A 25,891-nucleotide genomic window follows, 5' to 3' on the forward strand; every position below is an offset into this window, starting at 1 on the left:
CCTAACCTAACCTAACCTAACCTAACCTAACCTAACCTAACCTAACCTAACCTAACCTAACCTAACCTAACCTAACCTAACCTAACCTAACCTAACCTAACCTAACCTAACCTAACCTAACCTAACCTAACCTAACCTAACCTAACCTAACCTAACTTCACTTTTACGATCTCCACAGGACCTTGATTTTGACGTCCGTAATTGAAAGATTGATGTCGTGCACAAAATTGACCACAGTGATTCATTCCTTCTTCATAGTGACTTGATTTGAAGTCCGTAATTGAAAAGTCGATTTCTTCAACTTCAAGCAAAATTTTTTCTAAATTTGACGATTTTTCAAACAAACGATTTGATTTTTTTGCTTTGTGCAATGTTTTTATCAGCTTATTCAAAAGATTTTTGAAAAATAATGTACATTATTTTAAAATATTAGACCATAAATTGGAAACAGATCTTGAATTAACCTTCGGGAAGTCGCGTGTTTTCGCCTTTCTTACAAGTGCCCTTACAAACTGTGTACAAAGTACACGTACGCGACCTCCGGTGGGTTAAAGAAAAAACTGATATCAAATTTGCAAAAAGGTGATTTTAATGATTTTCTTTAATTTTTAAATTGTAGGACAACTAAACCTAAGTCTGTTGCAAATTTTATTTCAAGTTTTTATCGCTCAGCCTGTCAAGGAGGCAAACAAATTAAAAAAAGATTTTTGGACTTCAAGTCCAACTTTCTACAATTTTATCAAAGTATAAACACATTATGAGTATCGTGCAAGCAGTGGTGATGGGAAGGTGGATTTTTGTGGTGTTCTCTTTGTGTTATGTTCGTGTTCATGTTCGAGTCATGCATGCAGTGGGGGGTCATTGTGGTCAGGAAGATGGTTTTATTGTTGTGTTCGTTTTGTAATGTATTTGTATTCAAATCTAGCATGGCTATTTGTGGTGATGGTATGGTTTTGGTGGTGGTGGTGATGGTGTTAAAAAACAAACGTTCAATTTACTAACATTGAGTCCAAAACCTCCCTACAAACATCTATACCACTAGGTGACGTAGAGATCTCTGCGCATTCTAGATAGATGTTTACTAACATACCTTCCAATCCCCGAGGTTAGCAAGGTACCGGCCAGGAGCCCCTTATCTTACTGGATAGTATTACACGCTCATCTAAAGAGGAAAACATGGTATCTCCCGTGTTGGAATATTGTAACCGGATGAGAGTCTAGTGCTATCATACGTTTAATTACAGTTAAACAGCAAGATAAGCGTTGTGCAGCCATCCGGAATTGTGCGACCTTTATTGCTAATGCTAATGCTAATGCTAAAGTATAAACACATTATTACATTTATGCATCTGTCAAAAAAAAAGGGGAAATATCTGGATCTTGAAAATATATTTTCATTAACTTAAACTCAAGTACACCTCAACCGAACCCGAGAACTTAGCCTAAACCCAAATCCTAAATTCAAAATCCAAAACCCAAAACCCTAAACTCAAAACTCAAAACCCAATACCTAAACCCTAAGCTCAAAATTAAAAACCCTGAACCCTAAACTCACAAGCCTAAACCCAAAACCCTAAACCCTAAACTCAAAATCCAAAACCCTAAACTCAAAATCCAAAACCCTCAACTTAAAACCCTAAACCAAAACCCTAAACTCAAAATCAAAAACCATAAACTCAAAACCCATAACCTTAAACCCTAAACCCTAAACCCAAGACCCTTAAACTCAAAACCCAAAAACTAAATCCTAAACTCAAAATCCAAATCCCTAAACTCAAAACCCTAAACCCACAAACCAAAACCCTAAACACAAAATCCAAAACCCTCAACTTAAAACCCTAAACCCAAAACCTTAAACTCTAAACCCAAAATCCAAAACCCAAAACTCAAAACCCAAAACCCAAAACCCAAAACCCTAAACCCAAAACTCAAAACCCAAAACCTAAACCCTAAACTCAAAATTCAAAACCCTGAACCCTAAACTCACAAGCCTAAACCTTAAACCCTAAACTCAAAATCCAAAACCCTGAACTCAAAACCCAAAACCTAAACCCTAAACTTAAAATCCAAAACCCTAAACCCAAAATCCTAAACTCAAAACCCAAAACCCTAAACCTAAACCCTAAACCCAAAACCTAAACCCTAAACTCACAAACCAAAACCCTAAACTCAAAACCCAAAACCCTCAACTTAAAACCCTAAACCCAAAACCTTAAACCCTAAACCCAAACCCCTAAACTCAAAATCCAAAACCATAAACTCAAAACCCATAACCTTAAACCCTAAACCCAAGACCCCTCAACTTAAAACCCTAAACCCAAAACCTTAAACCCTAAACCCAAAATCCTCAATCCAAAACCCAAAACCCAAAACTCAAAACCTAAACCCTAAACTCAAAATTCAAAACCCTGAACCCAAAACTCAAAACCCAAAACCCAAAACCCAAAACCCTAAACCCTAAGCTCAAAATTCAAAACCCTGAACCCTAAACTCACAAGCCTAAACCTTAAACCCTAAACTCAAAATCCAAAACCCTGAACTCAAAACCCAAAACCTAAACCCTAAACTCAAAATCCAAAACCCTAAACCCAAAAACTTAAACCCTAAACTCAAAACCCAAAACCTAAACCCTAAACTCAAAATCCAAATCCCTAAACTCAAAACCCAAAACCCTAAACTTAAAACCCTAAACCCAAAACCTTAAACCCTAAACCCAAACCCCTAAACTCAAAATCCAAAACCATAAACTCAAAACCCATAACCTTAAACCCTAAACCCAAGACCCCTCAACTTAAAACCCTAAACCCAAAACTTTAAACCCTAAACCCAAAATCCTCAATCCAAAACCCAAAACCCAAAACTCAAAACCCAAAACCCAAAACCCTAAACCCAAAACCTAAACCCTAAACTCAAAATTCAAAACCCTGAACCCTAAACTCAAAACCCAAAAACCCTAAACTTAAAATCCAAAACCCAAAATCCAAAACCCAAAACCCAAAACCAAAAACCCAAAATCCTTAACCTTAATCCAGTGTGGCCACTTAAGTTGGGAAATCGGGAAAGTCGGGAAAAAGTCGGGAATTCGCCAAAATTCGCTAAAAATCGGGAATAAGTATGGAATTTGTAATTTTTTGTCAGAAAGTCGGGAAAAGTCGGGAATCTTAAGCATACCTACTTGATTTTTTGTTTCTAATCTTAAATAATTTCGTAACATTTTGAAAAATTTTCAAATAAAATTCTTCTTCAGTAACTTATTTTAAAATAAAAGTTTCTTTCACTGTTTCAATCTATTTGAGAATTAAAAGGTTTTTCAAGACTTATACTTATACTAATAAACACTGGATGTATTTGACACACAATTTTATAATTAAAAAAAAAAAATCTGAGTCAAATGTTTATTATTTATTTATTCTTGTATTCTTGATAACATTACCTCTTGTTCTTACTCTAACTTAAAACAACAACGATGTTATTGAAAATTTAATATAAAAATTTAGCCTAATTTTAACGATTTTGGCTAGCGCCAACGTTCTGTTTCATTTTATCACAGCGGTTCTCAACTTCTTTCGACCAATTCCTCCCTTGATTATTTTCAAGACTTTTATTCACCCCTTCAATTATAAATTTAATATTTATTCACAAAAATCATAATTTTGGCTTTAATTTATGTAGAAAGATAAAAAATTTCATTACAAAATATTTTTTCTCTCTTGCAATAAAAGAACAAATTCTTAGCGATTTGTTTTACCCATTTTTCATAACCTGCTCATGTTAAATGGAATGCAAATGTCTAAAGAAAAATTTAAACAGCCAAAAAATTTAAAGAAAAATATCCTACAAAAAACATTAAGAACAGCTCATAACCGAAAAATTTTTGTTTAAGTTATTGCAAATATGTTAAAAGATTTTTTTCTTTCAAACTTTAAAAGTGTGGTAAAACATAAAATCTTATCAAACTGTTTTTTTTTTTATTATTGAAGAACAAATGAAGCAGTTAAATACTGACAACTAGATAAATCAACATTAATTCAAAAATTCAATAACAAAATTTTCAAAATACAAGCCTAGTAAAGTTTTTTTTTGCGAATTCTCAGATATTTTAAAAAATTTACAAAGTCCCTCCACAACCCCTCCCACCACAAAAGTCCCAACCCGCCACCCCAAAACCCCAAAAAGAACACAAACAAAAAAGGACCATACCCTAATCACAGCCGACATCCCCCCACCACCAAAACCCCCAAAACCCCACACCAAAACCCAACCCCCACTACAACCTCAGAATGCAACTATAAACCGTCCACCAATAACAATACACCAAGGCCACCCCACCATCCAGCAAACCAAAAACCAGTAAAAAAAAACCTCCAAATACTCACCTAAAACAAAAAACCCCTCCCCCAATCCCCACGATAAAAAATTAAACATAAACTAAACCCAACCAAGTGCTCAACAAAAGACAGGAAACACAATCCAATACCCCCCTCTAATAAACGTGAAAGCCCACCATCAAACTATACCGCAATGCATACATCATTACCTGCAACATGCAACGCGGTCCTAACCCAAATGGGCAATTCGATGTCCCGCACTTAACCACCAAAACCAAAACCACACCCTCCAACAAATATAGAATTATAACAGTAATCGAACTATAATACAAGGTTGTGGAAATGTTTTCGAACTCAATTTTAAAATTTTCTAGGTTAAAGTCACGTTAATAAAATAAACAATAACAACATTTTTAGTATTATTTCAAATTTTGACTTCACCAGTTACCAAGGGTTACCCCAAGAGCAACAGTCTGCTCCTATGCACCATCATGCCATTGCTTCTTCTGGAAAGATATTAATAGTATACAAAACCCCGTTCGTCCGTTTCGCCCCAGCACCACAAGCCAAACTATCACGAACGGCAGCGCAGAATTTATTCGCAAAGTTTGCAGAAAGAATTGAGTGCGAATCGCTTTTGCCAAGATCTACAAGCTTCGCTTCGCGACTAGAATTGGTTATTCCGTCGGGGAGTTTAGATCGCTCGATTGACTTCATAACGCTTCATTACGTGAGGCTCGATCATCGAAAAAACGCAAGAATCGAGAGCAATTTCAAATTTCGAGCCGTCGACGCAACACCGCAAAATTCCCTTCGAGGCAAGAGGAAGCGACTCAGATAGCTTCGAAATTAAAGATAAATGGATCAGCAGTTGAGTAAGAGTGGAAAAGTGGCGCCCCTAGCGGACGCTAGGTGAACTAACGCGAGCTGTCAAAGTCGATCGCAGATCGACGAGATGTTACCGAGTCCGATTGTCTGTGAATCATCACGTGATTTCGCATTATGATGATACAACCCTTGAGATTGTGCATGCCATGCGGTTACGTTGAATTGGGCTTTGATGTCGATTGAGGGTAAGATTGGAGCTCGAAACGTCAAACGTGTGGAAGTTTCGATCAAATCGAATCGATTTGCACTACTCAGTTCGATCGAAAGCAATTCGGTTGAATCGGAATGCTTTGATCGAATACTGGAGTAGCGATAAGTGACAGTTTGACAGATTGACAGTTACTTACCAGAGGTCAATTCACTCCAACTCCATTCAGCAGCAACAGTTTCACCTTCACTTACCTTGTTTTTGCACCCTCATGACTTAAACCCATCACTTCACATCAATTTGACACTTAAGATCTTCAAGGTAACTTAGATTTGAAGTCCGTAATTGAAAGGTTGAATTTTGAGTTAAAATCAGCACTTTTGCTGCATGGGTCCAAACCATTTAGCGTGTAATTGACAGTTCCAAAACTGTCACTTACCTTCACCATGAACGCCGCAACGGATATGTGTCAATCGAAAGCGAAACCGATTCGCCGCACAGTCCGGAAGCCGCGGCCTGACCGATCAAAACAAAACACGTCTAAAACGCGTCCGGTCGCCGGCACAAGAAACAATTCCGCCAAGATTCACTTTCACACACAGACGGTCGGGGGGAAAAAATGCGATTGAAATGCGCGTAAGTAATCTTACATGTATCGGTCGCTTCCGGACGAAGAGGCAGAAATGAAGAGAATGATGAAAAACACGCGCAATTTGGAACGAATCGCGGCCGCCATCTTTTTTTGCGAGATAAAAAGTAAATTTGAGCGGTGCCGGCTTAAAGAGTGCTTTGAAAAGGGCGTAACTGCGATTGTTTTGACGGATGGCGGTTACGCCTTTTTGCAAACGTCAAACACCTTCTTTGTTTACATTGCAATTTTGACAGTTGCACCCTTTGGTGACCTACTTTTCGGCGCCGCGGCGCCGCAGCCTTTTATGAAATATTTTCTTTTTCGCGCGAAAAACGTGGGCGCCTTTGTTTACCTCCAAACATGGCAGATTGAAGGTGAAAGGAGGCTCTCTCACTAATGGGTTAATAAGTTGGTGGTTTGCTGGGTGGCTAAAAAAGGGCCGACCTCGTGCCTCATAAAAACCTATGGTAATCAGGTGGCGGTGAGGAAAAGGGGGATTGTTGTGGGTTTTGATGAAATTTTAATCATTTTATGACCTTTCGGTTGGGCCGACAGAGTGCGACATTATTGTGCGTCAGTATGTAGGAATAATTGATTTACGGAAATTGTGTGGTTTGTGGTTTTGGTGTAAACAGAGGACCAATTTGATTATCTGTTGCTGTGGGAAATTATTTCTGTTTCAAACTATGCAAATAGTTATCAACAAATCGAGCAAAACAATCTCTGTAAGGATTTTTTTTTACAATCAATAAAATATCAAATTCTTTATCAAGTAAAATAAAAGTGCTCAAATATTTTTTTAGAAAAAAAACGAAATTCGTAGTCTTACGCCATTTGCGTTAAAAAAAATAAAATTTCAGTCATTTTTTACTCTATACTCAATACGTAATCCTACGTCAAAAGTCCTTCATTAACAATCTTCATAACGGTAAAATTATTCATTTGTAAGGGAATTACCAAGAAACTGCGTAGTCCTACATCATTAATTTTGGAAACGTAAATGTCAAAATTTAGTGTGTGTGTGTGAATGAGATGTAATTATTTTTTTCCTGAATCAAACAAGATTGATTTTTATTATTCATGTTGACATTTGACGTTTCAACTTTAATGACGTAGGACTACGTATTTAATAATTAAATTCCTTGCAGCTCAAATGTTTCAGGTATTAATAAATTTGTTGATGTAGCACAAAGCAAAAATGTTATTTTGACCACCGTGGAATTGCAACGTATTTTGTTATAAACAAGAATCGTTACATTGATATTGGTTAGCAAATTGTTACTTTAATGACGTTGGACTACGGTATACCTATAATTTTTCTTAAATCTAGATAATGTTGAGTATTTTTAGTTTTGCTGTCAAATGCGATGCATTATTTTTTTTCCTTTTTTCGACGTGGGACTACGCTTCTATCTAAATTTATTTTCATTTTGTAAATAAATTCTTCAAGCTGAATTCGATACATCTAGCTTTGGCAACCAAAAAGACTTCCACTTCCCCATAAGCAACGATTAACCGAGCAAGAAACCCGAACCCGGAACGCAGCAAAACTTCTCCTCGCGCACTATTTTCAGACTGATTTAATTCTAATTAAAAATAGTTTCGAAAATTGTTCGACCCACACTTGCCGGCACCCATTCACAGAAAAAAAAGACTCTCCAGAGGGGAAATAAAAACCCGCAATCGACTGCTCTCCTTTTTTTTGCTCCTTAAAAGAATGATATTGCTGTGCTGCTGCATTTCCCGCCAAAAGTTTCTGGCCACTTTCTTACCGGAGTCGTCGTTCTAAAATACGACTACTTTTTTTCTTTTTCTTCTGCCCCTCTAGTTTGGTTACTCTGCAGTAGTGAAAACTATCTGCGGGTTTAAAGTTTGCACCGCAGGTTCGATTTTTGTTTTGGCTTGAGGAATTTTAGCTTTCGTGAGATGGGTTCGGGGGTGGAAAAGCTAGGTGGCGCTTTTCTCACCGATTAGGGTCAATTAGTGAAAATTATACCAAACAAAGTTGGAACAAATACCGCATTTACTCTTTAAATGATAGAAATTAAAAACAAATTGTGAAATGACGTAGTCCTACGTCATTAAAAAGGATTGTTCTTTAGATTATTCATGTTTTTGAAAAATAAATAAATATTTGTTACATATACAAAAATATTTTTTTTTTAAATCGTATAGCCCTGCGCCATTCACTCCAATTACGATGTGTTCAACGTGGGACTACGTTTTAAATAGATATGTTTTCAAAATTTTTACATTTTTTAATATTTTTTTAAAAACTTTGTCACAATCATAGAAATATTTGTAAACAATTTGAAAATTGCAATATCCAATTTACTGGCCAAATCCTAATCAGACCTATTGACCCTTCATTAGGCTGCGGGCGCCAACATAACCTCACTAAATCGAATGTAAACAGTATATGTGGCCATCGCCCATAAAATGTCAACAGATGACCGTGAAATGTGCCTTCGCCAAATGATTATGCACCAGTAAAGCAGGCCATCAATTAAAATTGTACGGCGCTGACCCTCTACTCTGACGATTGACGCACCCCCCGTACAAATAACTGTGTCAATGGTCAATTCAGTGATGCCAATTAATTACTGGCAGTGCCGCTGCTGCATCTCTCTCTCACCCGGGATGGATGTGACGAAGGCTCATTCAATAAACATTATGCGCGGCACTGTCCAGTTGTTGTTCTTTTTTTTTTGTTGCGAATGTCAAAACGAGGGGTCCACCACCAGCTAGTGTGACGGATGCACCCCTCCGGAATGAAGTAATTAATTGGCATTTCCCAGCCATAACTACTGCTGGGCACTCTCGTTTGCTCTCTGACTGATGAGCCTCCGCGAATTGCGTTCTGTGAGGAGGGGCTCATTCAAGAATTACGCAACGAAAATTGACAGGTGACGTCTTGGTTGCAATCTTACTCGAAAAATTGCAATTAAACTAGTATTTTAAACAAATTCAACAGAAATGAGTCTAAAATTATTAAGATTATCAAGCGTTACGTAATTTTCGAACACCCCCTCCACCGGTTGACCGGTCGCCAGTTCCGGGAGCGGACTCCCCGCTGGTTGGTCACGGTCTGGTGAAGCGCAAATCGGTTGCAGTTGGCGCTTTTTTGCGCCGGAAAGTTTCCCACGGGGGTCGTCGTCGCTGTTACGGTGTGTTTGTTTTGATTCGCCGAGGGTTGGGGGCTCAAATGTGACCAAATAGTGGGGGTTTAGGCCGAAATTAGGGTTGTGACCGGTGGGACACTGCCGCGCGATGGCGGTTGTGTAAATCAAACGTGAGGGTCTGATGAAAGCTAGGAATGTTGGTTTGAGATTTGTTCTAAAAAAATGGTTGGGCTCGTCCGGGAATTGAACCCGGGACCTCTCGCACCCGAAGCGAGAATCATACCCCTAGACCAACGAGCCGTTTGAAAATTTTCGTGCAATTTGACGTAGGTGCGTAGTCCAACGTCATTACATTATTTTAATTTTCATTAGATTTTTTTTATTAGTTCATGAACAAACAAGGTAGTCAATTATATTGGCAAAAAACAAACTTCGTATATTTCTCGTTCTCGCGTAGCTCTACGTTATAAAAAATCTAATTTATCGTGATGATGTAAACTAACAGAATCCGTGGGCTCGTCCGGGAATTGAACCCGGGACCTCTCGCACCCGAAGCGAGAATCATACCCCTAGACCAACGAGCCGGTTGGTAATTTTGTGTTTTGATGCCCAACTTAGTAACTTTTAATCTTAAGGATAAAATATTTTAATGAAAAATTTAATTAAATAATTGGCGCAAGTGCGTAGACCTACGTCAAATATTTGTTGAATTTCGATTATATTTTGAACAAACAAGCTAACGATGTTACTGACTAAAAGTAAAATGTTAGAATTTATGTTTGCTCTTGTAGTCCTACGTCATTAACTTTAATCACATTGTGTTTGACGTAGGGTTACGCTCGATATAGTTTTTTTAAAATATTTTAGATTTTAATTAATTTTAATTATCAAAAAGCTAATTTGATCAGTTAACTTTAGAAAAAATGATTCGGTGGGCTCGTCCGGGAATTGAACCCGGGACCTCTCGCACCCGAAGCGAGAATCATACCCCTAGACCAACGAGCCGGTTGAATATGTCGTGTTGTGATGCCCAACTCAGTAACTTTGCAACTTTTAGGTAAAATATTTTAATGAAAAAATTAATTAAATAATTGTTTAAAGTGCGTAGTCCTACGCCAAATATTCGTTGAATTTCGATTATTTTTGAATAATTCTTAAACAAACAAATTAACAATTTTACTGACCTAAAGTAACATTATCGAATTATAGTCCTACGTCAAAAATTTAAATCACAATTTTGACGCCTGATAACGTTTTAAAAAAATATTTTAGATTTCAATTAATTTTAATTATAAAATATCAAAATTGATCAGTTTGCGCAAGAAAAAAAAAAGTTCGGTGGGCTCGTCCGGGATTTGAACCCGGGACCTCTCGCACCCTAAGCGAAAATCATACCCCTAGACCAACGAGCCCGTTGAACATTGCACCGACTGGAGGCAACTTTGTGCTTGCTTTTTGGGGTCTCCGCGACCGTTTCGACGCGACTGACTTGCGTTTGCGCTCGTCTGTCTTCCAAAATTATCTTGGGTTGCTAGATTTTGGACTCTGATTAGTGGAACAGATGTCGGACATGGTCGACCAATTTCGATAAAAGTTTCATAGAGTAGACGAGCTTTCAATTTTAGTCAATTTTAATGATTTTAAAGCCAACAACCCCAACTTTTCCAAACTCACCCAAAGTGAACCCCATAAATGTGGGCCCGGCGTCAGGACCTCCGTCATGAATCTGGATTGTTTGCCAATTCGCCAAAAGGACACCAGCCAACCGTGAAACCGTCCATAAATTGGCCATTGTTCATATGATTGTGACGGCGCGACGACCCGCGGGGGCTCCAGATCGTTCTGCAACTCTGCATGTTCAACTGTGAGCCCTAGGATTGGGGCAGTACAGCATAATGTAATGATTATGCTGGGTCCGCACTGGTCCTCCATCGCGATTGCACTGATTACGGTGCGGGTTGGAAGATTTTGGACCTTCAAGTGAGTGCCTTCTTCAACGGGCTCGTTGGTCTAGGGGTATGATTTTCGCTTAGGGTGCGAGAGGTCCCGGGTTCAAATCCCGGACGAGCCCACGTAGAAAACTTTTTTTTTAGCTCAAATATCAAATTTAGCTAAATTTACAACCGCACTGTGTCCACAAAGTTGCTCGGTTCGGCCAGAGATTGGTGTTCTGGCCCGGAGTTCCAGGGCCAAGAGGGCGCGCGCAGCACTTGATGCGTGACAGGCGTTTGCAAGTGATAATTGCTCAACGAGATTCTTGTTTTGCTGATGGTCGCGGCGGCGTACTTGCCGTTTTATTGCGGGCGCGATTGTTTACGGCGGAAATGTGGAGCGATGAGATGGGTTCTGTGGCGTAATTATGCAATTGTTGGCGCAGATTTGTGGTGGTTTTATTGGATTGTTTTGTTTTGAGGGATTTCTTTGAAGCAGACTTTATTTAGTACTTGGTTTCTGCTTTTATTATGTAGTCCTACGTCAATTATTTGATTTTTTGTATTAAAAGATTTATTTAAACACCGGTTCTAATGTAACCAAAGTTAATTTAATTTATTTGAATACTTACAGTTTCTTTTAAAGTTTTTTGAGTTGTCGACGTAGTCCAACGTCAAAACTGGAACTGTCAAAACAATGTTAAGAAATCTAATTATGAATTGAAAATTTTGTGTTGAGTCTTTTGGTAGCCAAATGATACATTTCGTTATATTTAAATTGCACAAAATTCTTTTATTAAACAAATGACGTTGAACTACGCTGATTCGCGTCAAATTTATTAGGTAAGGTTTGTAATTTAACCTGAATATTTTTAAAAAAAATGTTTCAATGCAAATAGCATGGTCCTAACTACGTTGAGATACAAAAAAAGAAAAAAATATTTTATGTTCGAAAATACAATCATTAATTCAATTGCTTCTAATTCAATATAATTGACGTAGGGCTACGCCAAGCTTAAATCTTGAAGTTTGTTTTCCAAAAAAAAAAAAGAAACAAAATCCAAGTAGTCTGGATCTTCCTCCGACAACTCTGACAGCCCCGATAAACAAACCCGCGCTCTAGGACCGTAAACAAAACCGGTGAAATGTGGCGGCGGCCGACGTTGAGGGGAAAACACGCAGGATTTATGCTTCTTTTCCCGTTGCAGCGTCTGCGTCGCGGTCGGCATCTTTGGTCTCTCAACCTGCCGCTCGCTGGGTGGTCCTGCCTTGCCGTGGATTTCCCGGACGCGTGCTGTGATGATTTGCCCGATTGGAAACAAATTTCTCCCTTCATTAGGGACTGAAACGGATTTTCTATGCTAATTTGAAACACTTGTCTGGACGTTTCGATCATTTTTGAAATTTTGAATTAGACTTTAGATCTTTTTCTGTCCACAATTTCTCACGGAACAATTTATCAAACGGATATCACCATCTATTTCCGATTCAGCCTCTATTTCCACTCCATTCCATTCACATGAACCGACATATGCCACAGCTCATAAATCCTATTTTAATTTTGTCACTTTTATTACAACTTGCTCGTTCGGTGCTCGAACTCCTCCCACCCGGCTAGGCTAGAGAGACCGTCGTCATCATCCGAGCCTCCCGAACCGTAATATACACAACACGGCGCAATCCCCCGAGCTCCCACAGGTGATGCAATCTTTATCAAGGCCCTCTCTCTCCTAGGGCAGTCATCGGAAGCCATGAACTCTAGTTTACCGAGTGTGTGTACAGCACAGCTTCTTCACGGCACCGTGATTTTTGCGACGACCCTTGGCTTGAGGTGTTTGTTTTTTTAACAAAAAAACTTTTAATAATATTTGCAAAAAAACGTAGTCCCACGTCAAACTGAATGTTTTCTTTTTTAGTTTTTAAAGAAAAGAGAGTGGTCTTTTAACAATTTTGTCTTCACTTGATTCAATATTCTTGGACATGAGTTACAGATGAAATTTGGATTTGGGCCAGTTCAAAATGACACCAACAAATTAGGTGTGGTGAAGATAAATTTTGTTTCTTGACATTAAAGGCTTTTGAAATTGAATTGTTAGACTAAGTATTGTGTATTATTGATTTTGAAAAAAAAACAAATTGGGGCAGTTAAAAATGACATCAACAATTTCAACCATTTTTTTCTTAATTACCACAATTGTGGTTAGACTAGACCTATGTGAAATCAATTATACTTTATTAAAATATGGCTTTTAGCTGGAATTTGTAGTTGGTCCAGTTCGAAATGACATCAACAATCAACTTTTTTAACGTTTTCGTTTCATACAAAGCTTTAGAGTTTTGATATGCTGAGTAAGAATTTAAGAGTATGGCTTATGGGAAAAAATTGAGGTTAGGCCAGTTCAAAATGACATCATTAATTCTTATCATAGAATTTCGGTTGGGCTGATTTATTCCTTGATTCGCCAAAGGATTCGTTTGCCGCAAAAAGGATGGGCTCGAACGAATCTCGTGAATTTTGCCCGGTGATTATAAATAGAAGCGGGATTTAGTTGGGTGAGATGAGCTGACATTTTTCTTCATACTCCCCACCTTCTGGTGGGATCTTTATCGGAAAACGAGCCGTGTAATCCAACAAGTTGGTACGGTAAGGCTGTGAGAACGTGCAATTGGATATTGAATCCCGGGGTGGGCTTCACTTATTGGCTTTTAATCAGGACATATTCGATTGGCCGTAAAGGAGCCATAGACAAGTTGACGTGGGACTACGCCATTTTAAGCAATTTTACTTGTAAGAATTGTTCGATTTACTTATCTCTGAACGTGAGGACTTCAAGCTGTGAGAGCAACAGTGAATAATTGAAAAATCATGCCAATAGATTGCCGGTAGATGTCAAGGACAACTCGGAAGTTGGCAGCAATTTGGGGAGAGCCATCGATAAGGTGGACACAAACGTCCCCGTTTTTTCTACGTCCCAATCGGCTCTATTATTGGATTTTTTGTAGCCTTGAGTCCAGAGCATGGCAGGAAGTAATGAAAGTGGTGCGCTTTTGTTGACGTTTTGTCCCCCGCGGCGCGTCGTCACGTCCAGAGGGCGTTCGTTCGGACTAGGATTAGCTACTGGTAGGCGGAAGGGCTCTTTTTGTTTGAGGCGAAATTGGTTCGTGCAGTTCAACAGGTTCCGCGAATGGGGAAAGTTGTGATTGAGTTGGAAACTGCTGATGTCGGCTAGTTTTGTGAAAAATGTCGCTAAATTGCCTAACTTTCTAACGGTTTTCTAACTTCTTTTTTTTTGTTTCAGGTATGGAATCGAGATTTTGACGTACTTTCAAGTTTGACAGTTTAAAATGACACGAACAATGCAGCAGTGGTAAATATAGTCATTCAAATATTGACGCCGAATTAATTTTGAACATTATTTTATGAATTTTAAGTCGAACCAGTTCAAAATGACACTAACAAATTAACTGTATTATCGTTCAAAACTTTGCGTTTAAGTGAGTTGTGACTATTCAATATTACTGAAAGATGATATTTATTATATAATTTTTTGAGCCAGTTCAAAATGACATCAACAAAATTATCAACTGTAAAAAAAATTATGTTTGAAATAATGCGTTCTAGCATTGTATTGACGACCTATTCTTGTAATTATGATATTATAAATTAAATTTGTGTCAAGCCAGTTCAAAATGACATTAGCAAAAAATTCTACTGAGGTAAAGACAACGTTTGACAACGGCCTAACGAATGAAAATTTTGAAAAATAGTTTCCTTAAAAAAATGAAGTGTCGGCCAGTTCAAAATGACACTAACAAATTAACTGCGGTCAAGAAAATAATGTTTTATTTGCCTTCGAGCTGTAACACGATATTAGAGTTTTTTTTAGCATGATTCGACACTGAATTTTGAAACAGGTCAGTTCAAAGTGACATCAACAAATCATCGCTTGAATCGAAGCGTTTGAAATTATGATATTATAAATTAAATTTGTGTCAGGCCAGTTCATAATAACATCAACAAAAAAATTTACTGAAGTAAAGATAAAATTTAATTGACCTAAACTAATGAAAATTTAAAAAAATGGTTTATTAAAATAAAATAATTGTCGGCCAGATCAAAATGACACTAACTAGCAAATGTGGTCAAGAAATTGTTTTATTTTATTTGCATTGGAGTTTTAACTCGACATCAGAGTTTTTGCCTTCCTCACCTCAATGAGGAAAGGCTATAAAATCACTCGAAAAATGAACTTCTTTATTCGACCTCGTAGACCCACCTTCACGTATACCTATCGACCCAGAATCAAATTCTGAACAAATGTCTGTGCGTGTGTCTGGATGTGAGTCCGTGCTTCAAAAAAATATGCACTCGATTATCTCTGGACTGGCTGAACCGATTTGGACCGTTTTGGTCTCATTCGATCCGTCTTGGGGTCTCACAAGACCCTAGTTAATATTATGAAAGTTGGAAAAGTACTTCAAAAGTTTTGCTAAAAAAACGATTTTAGCTAAACTTCCGAAGATTGTAAAAAGGGTGGTTTTTGTAAGGAAACCCGCCATGCTATACATTTTTAGAAAAGTATTTAAAAGACCTTTCCAACGCGTTCTAAAGATTGATGATCTGACAAACCCATCAAAAGTTATGAGAACTTAAGTGTTATTTATGCACTTTTTTGAGGCCGGATCTCAAATATTTTGATGGAAAAGTTATCCGGATCTATCATGCGACCCATCGTTGGATAGGTAATCAAAAGACCTTTCCAACAAGCCCAAAAGATTGAAGATCTGACAACCCTATCAAAAGTTATAAGTACTTTAATGTTTTTAATAAACTTTTTTGAGGCCGGATCTCAGATATTTTGATAAAAATATGCAAGGAAGGCACCAACCACCTAAGGGTGGATAAAGTAAAGTTTTTTTAGCATGATTCGACACTGAATTTTGAAACAGGTCAGTTCAAAGTGACATCAACAAATCAAATGTGGTACAGAAATCGCTTGAATCGAAGCGTTTGAAATTATGATATCATAAATTAAATTTGTGTAAGGCCAGTTCAAAATAACATCAACAAAAAAAAATCTACTGAGGTAAAGACAAAATTTGAAACACTTGGCCTAACTAATGAAAATTTTGAAAAATGGTTTCGTAAAAAAATGAAGTGTCGGCAAGTTTAAAATGACATTAACAAGCAACTGTGGTCAAGATTTTTTTTATTTGCTTTGGAGTTGTAACACGACATCAGAGTTTTTTTTAGCATGATTCGACACTGAATTTTGAAACAGGTCAGTTCAAAGTGACATCAACAAATCAACTGTGGTACAAAAATCGCTTGAATCGAAGCTTTTGATTCAAAAGATCTTTTGGCGATGAAAATTTTCATTCCGAAGCCTCCACAATCGATGGTACAAACCACTTTTATCTTTTTTTCGCAGCCTGCGGCCACTTTTAGATTCTGTCATCGGGTGCAACCGTTTGAAGTCGCTCTACCTCTTGACGCGATCCCAGGGAATTTAATTTGCAAAATTATGTCCCGGAGAGATATTCCGTCGGCTGCCCCACGTGGCACTAGGCTGCTGGACCACGTGGAAACAAGACAGTGTGTCATTTCCGGGGCCCGCTTTGATGATATCCGAAGAGTGCAAGAGAGCCTTTCTATGTGGTGACATTTGTGGAAACGCTCCACGTGTGCCATTGAATTAATGAAGAATTTCCTTGTCGCAATTATTCTGTGAGGTTTGCCGGAGGAATTTAATAAAACACATGTCTGCCACCACAACAATTCGTTTTGCGGGACACGTGGTAAAATTCTGAGTTTGAAAAAAAAATCAGCAAATTTATCTGTAAACTGTGAAAAACGGGCCAGCGCCTGGCGGTATGCAAAGTATTTCGCAGCTCGAGTGGATTGGAAAACTTTGCGAATTTCCGGTTACTTTTTTTTTCTCGTCTGGAGAGGCTGTAAATTCTCAAGTGTTGGCTGGTTAGAGTTGGCAGGCAGAAAACAAGAGGGCAGTAAAGTGCGAAAAATGAACGTGCAGATCGGTTGGGGGTTTTCTTGACTTTAAATATGGGTGTCTGCCCCAGTTACGTCGATACCGAGGAGATACGGCTTTGATTTATGGCGCCAACATAACGTGGCGGTTACAGTTCTGAGTTAGATGTAGCTTCCTCTCTTGAAGTTTAGAATAAATTTAGTGGAAAGAATCGTTGCTCTTGTAATTTTTTGAAAGTTGCCTCTATGACTATGTCTATGCCTCTATACCTTTTTTGTCATTTTGAACTGGCCTAACAAATGATTTATTTTTGAAGCCACTTTCAAAATATTGATTACACAAGTCAAGGCTGGATCGCATTGATTGCTTCAAAAGTAAACTTTATCACAGTTAATTTGTTGGTGTCATTTTGAACTGGCACTACTCTTAATCAATTTACAATGCCAGTTCAACCAAATTAAGTCGTTAATAAAATGCTCGAATGAATAGTTTCACACATTTCACAGTTTAATTTATAACACATTTGATGGGTTGGTGTCATTTTGAACTATCCTGACACATAATTAAATTTGCAAACCACTTTCGAATTATGGATTAGACTAGAGTCAAACATTAATTGTTTTAAAAGTTAAATTTTTCACAGTTGGTTTGTTGGTGTCATTTGGAACTGGCCCAACACTTACTAAATTAGAAATGCCATATTAAATCATATTAGGTCGTCAATAAAATGCTAATAAAATAAATATAAGTTTAAAAAAAATCTACAACATATTTGGCGGGTTGGTGTTATTTTGAACTGACCTATCACATAATTTTATTTGGAAACCACTTTCAAAATATCGGTTAGACAAGTCATGGCTGTAACGCGTTGATTGTTCCGAAAGTAAATTTCATCGTAGTTGATTGGTTGGTGTCATTTTGAACTGGTCCAGAACATAATGTATTTTGAATGCAATGATCAACCAGATTTTAAAAGTCGTCAATACAATGCTCATACGAGTAGTTCAAACGTTATCTATAACACAGTTGATTTGTTGGTGTCATTTTGAACTGACCCGACACTAAATTAATTTGAAAAAACTCCTTTATTTTTTTAAAGTAAATCGTTTTAATTATTTGTTTGATAGACAATTTACTGTGAAATTAAATTTTTATGTTGTAAACTGTTTTTGAGTTAAGCATTTTTTAGGTTATATTTTTCGAAAAATGTGTCCCATTTTTCAATCAAAATCTAAAACCTCTAAAACTTAAGGAAAAGTTTCCCACAATTTCTTCGAATCCATTTCTCCTTCCCAGAACTCCCCGGAGACGCCGATCAACCTCCACAAAATTGATTGAAAAGCATACAGACGCGCGCGCGCGACAAACGGCTGTGAAAAGTGACATCACCCACGGGGAAAGTGTGAACCGCGATAAGCCCGATGTTCTGGGCCTCAACTTAACTCCTCTCTCTAAGCGGATTAGAACCATCAAACTTCTAATTGAATTATTTCCTTTCTTTTCCCCTGTGAGATTTCTGACTTTTCTTCTTTTTCTACGGACACGGACTTTTCATTCGCTGACCAACTTTAATTTGTTTACATCAAATAGTCATAAAAAAGAGAGCACACACGCGCGCCTGTTGTCGCCCCCCTCGGTCAAAGAACATCAACCTTCTATACAGGGCGAGTTCATTAAGCAATTCAAAGCTTTATTTGGGTTCATTTTTCATACGTATTAAATCCCGCGGCGTTGTGTCATGGCCTAGACTGACTGACGTGGCGACCCTTCCTGGTCGGTTTTGTAGTGCATTTGCGGTGACATTTCTAGGGGGAAGAGGCCCCTTAATTAGATTTGATTTATGATCCTCATCGGCGAAAGATCAGCGCGACTGTCGTTGAACTCCCATAATTCCCACAGTGCCGGATTAAAGACGCAGAATTGTGGGAGTTTTGCGGTTTGAGGGGGATTTAGGCAGCTTTTTAATGGTTTTAATTACTGAAATGTGAGGTTAGGGTGGGAATGTTAGTAGAACGTTTAATTTCGCTTTAATTGGCAAATTATGCTATAAATTGTATTGCTTGATTAAAAAACTACCAAAAAACATTATTTTTTCGGATGTTGAACAAGGGTTACAAACATGTTGTACAAAGGTTACGAGCTCAAAACGTTCCAAAAAACTTGTTACAAAAAGGTAAAATTATGTCACGACCTAAACTTGAGTTGTTACCCCATGGCACGGTATGGAATGTCACCCTGCCTGCAAAACATGTGCACCAGAAGCGATGATGATGGTTGGTTTTGCCTTACCCTGGAACGGGTGTGTGTTTTTCTCGACACACCAATTTTGTGCGAGTTTTCCGCCACAAGAACTGACATGCAATGGCGATGAGTTGGGAATAATGAGTATTATTACTTTCTCGCACACGATGACGTGAACGTTTGTAGTTTGACTTTTTAGAAATTAGCACTCGGTTTGGAATTTTCCAGGAAATTAAAACAGCAGTTGTTTATTAATCTAATTTAGGTTTCAGTATTTAATGATTTTTTTTTAAATAACTGGGAAAATAAAATTAGTAAAATACTTTTGAAATTTTTATGTTTTTTTTTATTTTCAATTAAAATTTGTTCATTTCATAAAATTAATATTTTTGTCAATAGAGCTGTTTTTTTTTTGCAAAACAAGGCAATTGCAAATCTTATTTCAAAGTTTTGTCCCATTCCCTGCAAAATTAGGGGGCAAAGCAATGATTGACTAAAATTTTAATTTTCATTTAAAAATCTTGTAATTGATAAAAAACTATTCAGAGTAGATTTTATTGAGGTTTTGCAGCGCGACTGTGTTTCAAATGTAGGTGGCGCCAAAATGAGGTTACTTGCCAAAAATTGTATTCCATTCTGCTGGATTGAAGAACAAAATCGCTTATTTCTCATGATTCCCTGCATCAATCTTAATGATACTGGTTGCAAAAGACGAGAACATTTTTTTGCTTTAAATTAATGAACATCATTTTTTGGGCGCGCAAAAATTTGTAACCTTTTCCTTTAAAAAACATGTTTTGGAACATGAAAAAATGAGTTTCCCCGTATATATCAATGAAATAAACAGTTATATAGTTGATAACAGATGTGTTAACGTATATTCAACCAATTTTATTGATTTTTGTCAGACTTTCTTGCCAAATAGTCCAAATTACTATCTTTTTCTAAACTTACAGTTTTCTCATAGAAAAATCAAACAAATATTGGAAAGTTTTACACCAAATTGTTGGAAATAATTTTTCTCATCCGAATCCGGCATAAGTTTTATAAAAATGTTGATTATGGAAAAAACACATTTTTTCAAAAAATGATAGGTTTACGCTATTTGTTCATAGGTGGCGACATGTGTCTTTTAGCTTTGCTGCAAATCCTCTATAACGCTTGTTAGTACATTTTGAATCAAATATAGTAATTTATTATTATTTTTTTTGCAAATTTTCAATTTAGGGAAAAATAGATACATAAATTCATTGATATTTTGAAATTTTTTTCAATGTGCATTTTTATTATGAATTTAGTATTTTATTAAAAATCCGAATTAAACAAAATTTATGCACATCAATATGGGACCATCCACAAACCACGTGGACACTTTTTTTTGAAAATCTCAACCCCCCCCCCCCATCGTGGACAATTTCCATACAAATTAAATCTTTTTTGTATGGAGCGTGGACAAACGCTAATAAACCCCCCCGCATTTTGCATTTTGAATACCTATTTTTTACATAAAACTTTGAAACATTTTTTTAATACTTCAATGGCCATACATTTTTAAATTGGTGGTGAAAAAAATCTTTGTATTAATTTTCACGTCTGATAAATTGATAATTTGTTTTTTTAATTTTTAATTTTGTTGTTTTTTTAAGTGCATTCAGTTTTTAAAAAACCGTGTGGGTCATTCCAGGTCAACTGGGACCTTCACCGAATTAGATTAAACTTGGAGGGAACCTTCATGCAACGTTAACAGAAATCCCAAGTTTGATGCTGATTGGACCATCCATCTATTTTTGGCATAGCCCTCTTTTTTGACGATTTTCTTAAACACTTTTTTTCTTTTAATCCTAACTTTGAAACTATTGTCCAAGGAATTCCAAAAAAAATTTCAACCCTTAAATGCCCCTCCGTATTCTATTTCAACGTTTTAAGTATTAAAATTCAGTTTTGACCAATGCCTTATATTTTTATTTGTTTTATTTTATCACCATCGTGTTTTCCGGAAAATTTCACATAATAATCAATGTAGACCTCAGACTAAAATGAACTATTGACGAGAAAAAGCGATTTTACTGAAAAAGTTTGATTCGGCGCAGCGAACATTTTGATATTTTTTTCTATCGTAGAAATAATATGGTAAAAGACCCTAGCTCTGGAAATTTTTAAGCTTGACAACTTTTGTCAACAAATAAAATCTCAAACTTGCCTTAAACCTTATTTCTACCCATTCCACACCTCCAAATTCCCCTGATTGCCCAATTCAACCTCAATTTCGCCACAATAATGTCCCTCTAATAGACCCAAATAGACTCGAAATAAAAATCCACGCCATTCCCCTCATATTTCCCCACACAGAGGCAAAAGACAAATTCGTCCTCATCCATTAAGTTGCCACTCTTTCGTGCGGCCAATATTTCCCCCAGGACCTCCTTCTGCAAGGAAACCAAAGTAGAGAGGAACGCACGTTCTATTAGCAATAAATTTCATCCAAACCTCCCCCTTTGGAAAATGCATACCCGACCTGCCCCCTTCCGGAATAGATAGCAAACACGTGTGGCGGAGGCAAGTTTATTGTTTGCCTAAAAGCAACTTATTTACGCTGCCTGGCTTTATCATAACAAATTAAGGGAAGGTTGGTTTGGGGAATCTGGTAGTCACGTGCCAAAGCAGGACTGCCTTAAGGGTGCGATAATGATTTGCTTTGATAAAGCAGTGACTTTGCGGTTGATAAACAACTTGGAAGTGACCGAAAAAAAAGTTGGTGATAACTGGATTTGAACCGTGACCCATTGATTGCGAATTGCGTGACGCTACCAACTGATCCATCGGCGTCCTCATTTTTAAAAACCTTGAAATTGCTTTAACTTGCACTTCTTGCAACGAAAAACAATCGAACAAAAGCCAATCGCTTTGTTTAAATTTACTGAAAACATTTTCCACGAAATTTGTTTACCCTCTTCACAATCGGGTAGTAAACATCCCACCCCGTGCAGGGAAAAACAACCTTGGAGCCGAGATTAATGTAGCTTTTGATGGCCTGCGGCGATCGCAAATCGCCCGCTCCAGTAGTACACACTAAATCGAAACTCGTAAAAATCTGACTGCGTTTGTTTACGCCATTACGGTAGACTTTCGGGGAGCGCGCGCTCATGTGGTGATCATAATCGAGCGGTGAATTCCAGCAGAAGGAAACAATTCTTCGGAGAGGGATAAAAAACAACAAGCAGTTATGATTTAGTATCTCGAAGTCAGGACATATGTTTCGTTGAGTTGGTCAAATTTCGTCATAACTACTGCTGCCGTCGTCTGCGACGAATAAATCGTGCATTCTATACGGTTCATTTGCGTGAAATGCGATTCGGTTTATGGTTATGGAGCCTGCAGACGGCGTCTGCAACGCATAATTCTTGAAAAATCGATGAGTTTTGTTTCGAATTTATCAAAATTGCGATATGCTACCGCAGGAAGCGTGCTTCAGTGGCGCCATGACCTGAGAGGTGGTGGATAGCAGAACTATGATTTGACAGATCGACTTTTGTTTGTTTTTGTCAAGAAATTTAAGAAAATGAAGTAAAGCTCTACGATTTGAAGTTTCAACCATAAATTCAAATCGCTTGACGTTTCGAACAAAAATTTGAACTTCTTCAGGGTACACAAAACGAAAAACATTTCAGTGGTGAATAGCCGAACCAATCGTCTCTCAATCAACCAAATTAAAACTTCACGCCCTCGTTCACCAACGAAACCATTCATATTTATATTTAAATAACTCACTTATAACGAGCACAAAGAAAAACACGAGTGCATGTCGTCATCGGCTTGAAACAATTCACCTAATTGAATTTGCTCGTCGTCTTCCAAGGTTCATCAAGATCATCAACGTCTTTGCTCACTCACTCGCTCACATGGTTCGGTCATTTATGGGACCTTGGAGGACGGCCAACAACGAGCCCGTCGGGACCGACGACGAGATTTGTTTCCTCGGACCATCCGGAAGATGGGAAATTATGATTATGACCAGTGTTTTGTTTTGCTTTTCTCCGTTCTCGGCAGGAGATGCACTTCACACTAATTAGATTTTGTGGCAAGAGTCGGTGCCAGCTGATTTGAGGACGATTCAAGATAACAAAATTTAAATAAAAAATCATAATCCTCTCAACCACAGAAAAAGTATCAATTTACCGCGAAGAAAAGGGCTTTCCCTTAACGCCCGAGGGGCGTTAATGTTTCCATTTCATCTCCCATTTGTCAAACTGGCAGCCGAAATTTTTGGAGGCAGGATGCTGTGTACCAGCAGACGTAAATCGAGGAGACAGGAAACTGTTCACACCCCTGCCCGATTTCGAACGCACGCACGCACATGTCCTCGATTTATGAAAGCGGAAACCACAGGCAGCTGGGCTCGCGGTAATCCGGGCAAAAGTTGAAAATTTACCCGGGTTTTGGGTGAACGGGGAGTTTAAATTGTGAAGAAGGCAATTTAAATCTGATTGTATGGTTTTGTGTGATTCTGAATCATTTTAATTGATTTTGTATGATTTTGTGTGACTTTGTGTGATTTTGTGTGATTTTTTGTGAGTTTGTGTGATTTTGTGTGATTTTGTGTAATTTTGTGTGATTTTGGTCATTTTATGTGATTTTGTGTGATTTTATGTGATTTTGTGTGATTTTGGTCATTTTGTGTGATTTTATGTGATTTTGTGTGAGTTTGTGTGAGTTTGTGTGATTCTGTGTAATTTTGTGTGAGTTTGTGTGATTCTGTGCGATTTTGTGTGATTTTATGTGATTCTGTGTGATTTTGTGTGATTTTGTGTGAGTTTGTGTGATTCTGTGTGAGTTTGTGTGATTTTGTGTGATTCTATATGATTTTGTATGATTTTGTGTGAGTTTGTGTGATTCTGTGTGATTTTTTGTGAGTTTGTGTGATTTTGTGTGATTTTGTGTAATTTTGTGTGATTTTGGTCATTTTATGTGATTTTGTGTGATTTTATGTGATTTTGTGTGATTTTGGTCATTTTGTGTGATTTTATGTGATTTTGTGTGAGTTTGTGTGAGTTTGTGTGATTCTGTGTAATTTTGTGTGAGTTTGTGTGATTCTGTGTGATTTTGTGTGATTTTATGTGATTCTGTGTGATTTTGTGTGATTTTGTGTGAGTTTGTGTGATTCTGTGTGAGTTTGTGTGATTTTGTGTGATTCTATATGATTTTGTATGATTTTGTGTGAGTTTGTGTGATTCTGTGTGATTTTTTGTGAGTTTGTGTGATTTTGTGTGATTTTGTGTAATTTTGTGTGATTTTGGTCATTTTATGTGATTTTGTGTGATTTTATGTGATTTTGTGTGATTTTGGTCATTTTGTGTGATTTTATGTGATTTTGTGTGAGTTTGTGTGAGTTTGTGTGATTCTGTGTAATTTTGTGTGAGTTTGTGTGATTCTGTGTGATTTTGTGTGATTTTATGTGATTCTGTGTGATTTTGTGTGATTTTGTGTGAGTTTGTGTGATTCTGTGTGAGTTTGTGTGATTTTGTGTGATTCTATATGATTTTGTATGATTTTGTGTGAGTTTGTGTGATTCTGTGTGATTTTTTGTGAGTTTGTGTGATTTTGTGTGATTTTGGTCATTTTATGTGATTTTGTGTGATTTTATGTGATTTTGTGTAATTTTGGTCATTTTGTGTAATTTTGTGTGATTTTATGTGATTTTGTGTGATTTTGTGTGTGTGATTCTTTATGAGTTTTTTTTTGTGATTCTGTATGATTTTGTTTGATTCTGTGGCAAATAAATAAAAAAAATGTATGGTTTTGCGTGATTCTCTATATTTTTTTTATATGGGTCATTCCAGGTCAACTGAGTACACTTTTGGACTCGACCTTCACCGATTTGGACCAAACTTGGAGGGAACGTTTATCTATCGATAGTTAACAGAAATCCCAAGTTTGCACAGCTAAAAAAGTAGTAATCCAGCTGCGTGTAAAAGGCCTGGGTGTAAAATAAATATTGCATTATTTTATGCAATTTTATGTAATTTTCCACCCTGAAATATGTAGCCCGTCAGTATGGGAAACCTACTTGACCGAAATGTCAAGCTCATATATGCGTTTATCCTCACAGCTTTTCATCGGTCTGATGGCCGAGTGGGCTAAGGCGCCAGTCCGTACTGTTGGTGCTGGGTTTGAATCCCGTCGGTTGCAACTTTTTTTTTGTTTCTGCAAAAATTGTACATGCAGTGTGTAATATTAAGTGTTTATTTTGACGAAGGTGATGTGCATGCTTTTTCATGCGATTTTACCATCGGATTTTTTGCTGTGTGGTGCTGATTGGACCATCCCTCTATTTTTGGCACTACCCTCTTTTTTGGCGATTTTCTAAATTTTTTTTCTTTTAATCATAACTTTGCAACTATTTGAGCAAAAGACTTTCTACAGGTTGCATTTTATAGAAAATTGTCCAAGGAATTCGATAAAAATAAAATTTTAACCCTTAAATGCCCACTAATATTATATTTTAACGTTTTAACGGTGCACATCAAGCAGAGCTTTTGCACCAAGAATTTTGTTACAGATATTTTAGTATCTTCAAAACTACGGGAACTATTGATATAATTTTTTATTCATCCC

At 37.3% G+C, this 25,891-nt stretch overlaps 1 protein-coding gene and 5 non-coding genes across 10 annotated transcripts in view; 2 read left to right on the top strand and 4 right to left on the bottom strand.

Annotated features, from left to right (window-relative positions):
- The window catches only part of LOC120425317 (protein sidekick), a 157,473-nt gene that overhangs the window by 57,578 nt on the left and 74,004 nt on the right, over positions 1-25,891 (top strand). The window lies entirely within an intron of this gene.
- Positions 9,346-9,417, bottom strand: Trnap-cgg (transfer RNA proline (anticodon CGG)). Its single transcript has one exon. It is a non-coding gene; the product is annotated as a tRNA-Pro (tRNA).
- Positions 9,630-9,701, bottom strand: Trnap-cgg (transfer RNA proline (anticodon CGG)). The gene has a single exon. It is a non-coding gene; the product is annotated as a tRNA-Pro (tRNA).
- On the bottom strand, positions 10,051-10,122 carry Trnap-cgg (transfer RNA proline (anticodon CGG)). Its single transcript has one exon. It is a non-coding gene; the product is annotated as a tRNA-Pro (tRNA).
- On the bottom strand, positions 10,458-10,529 carry Trnap-agg (transfer RNA proline (anticodon AGG)). Its single transcript has one exon. It is a non-coding gene; the product is annotated as a tRNA-Pro (tRNA).
- Positions 11,117-11,188, top strand: Trnap-agg (transfer RNA proline (anticodon AGG)). The gene has a single exon. It is a non-coding gene; the product is annotated as a tRNA-Pro (tRNA).

Source organism: Culex pipiens, chromosome 1 (assembly GCF_016801865.2).
Source record: "Culex pipiens pallens isolate TS chromosome 1, TS_CPP_V2, whole genome shotgun sequence".
Lineage (NCBI taxonomy): Eukaryota > Metazoa > Arthropoda > Insecta > Diptera > Culicidae > Culex > Culex pipiens.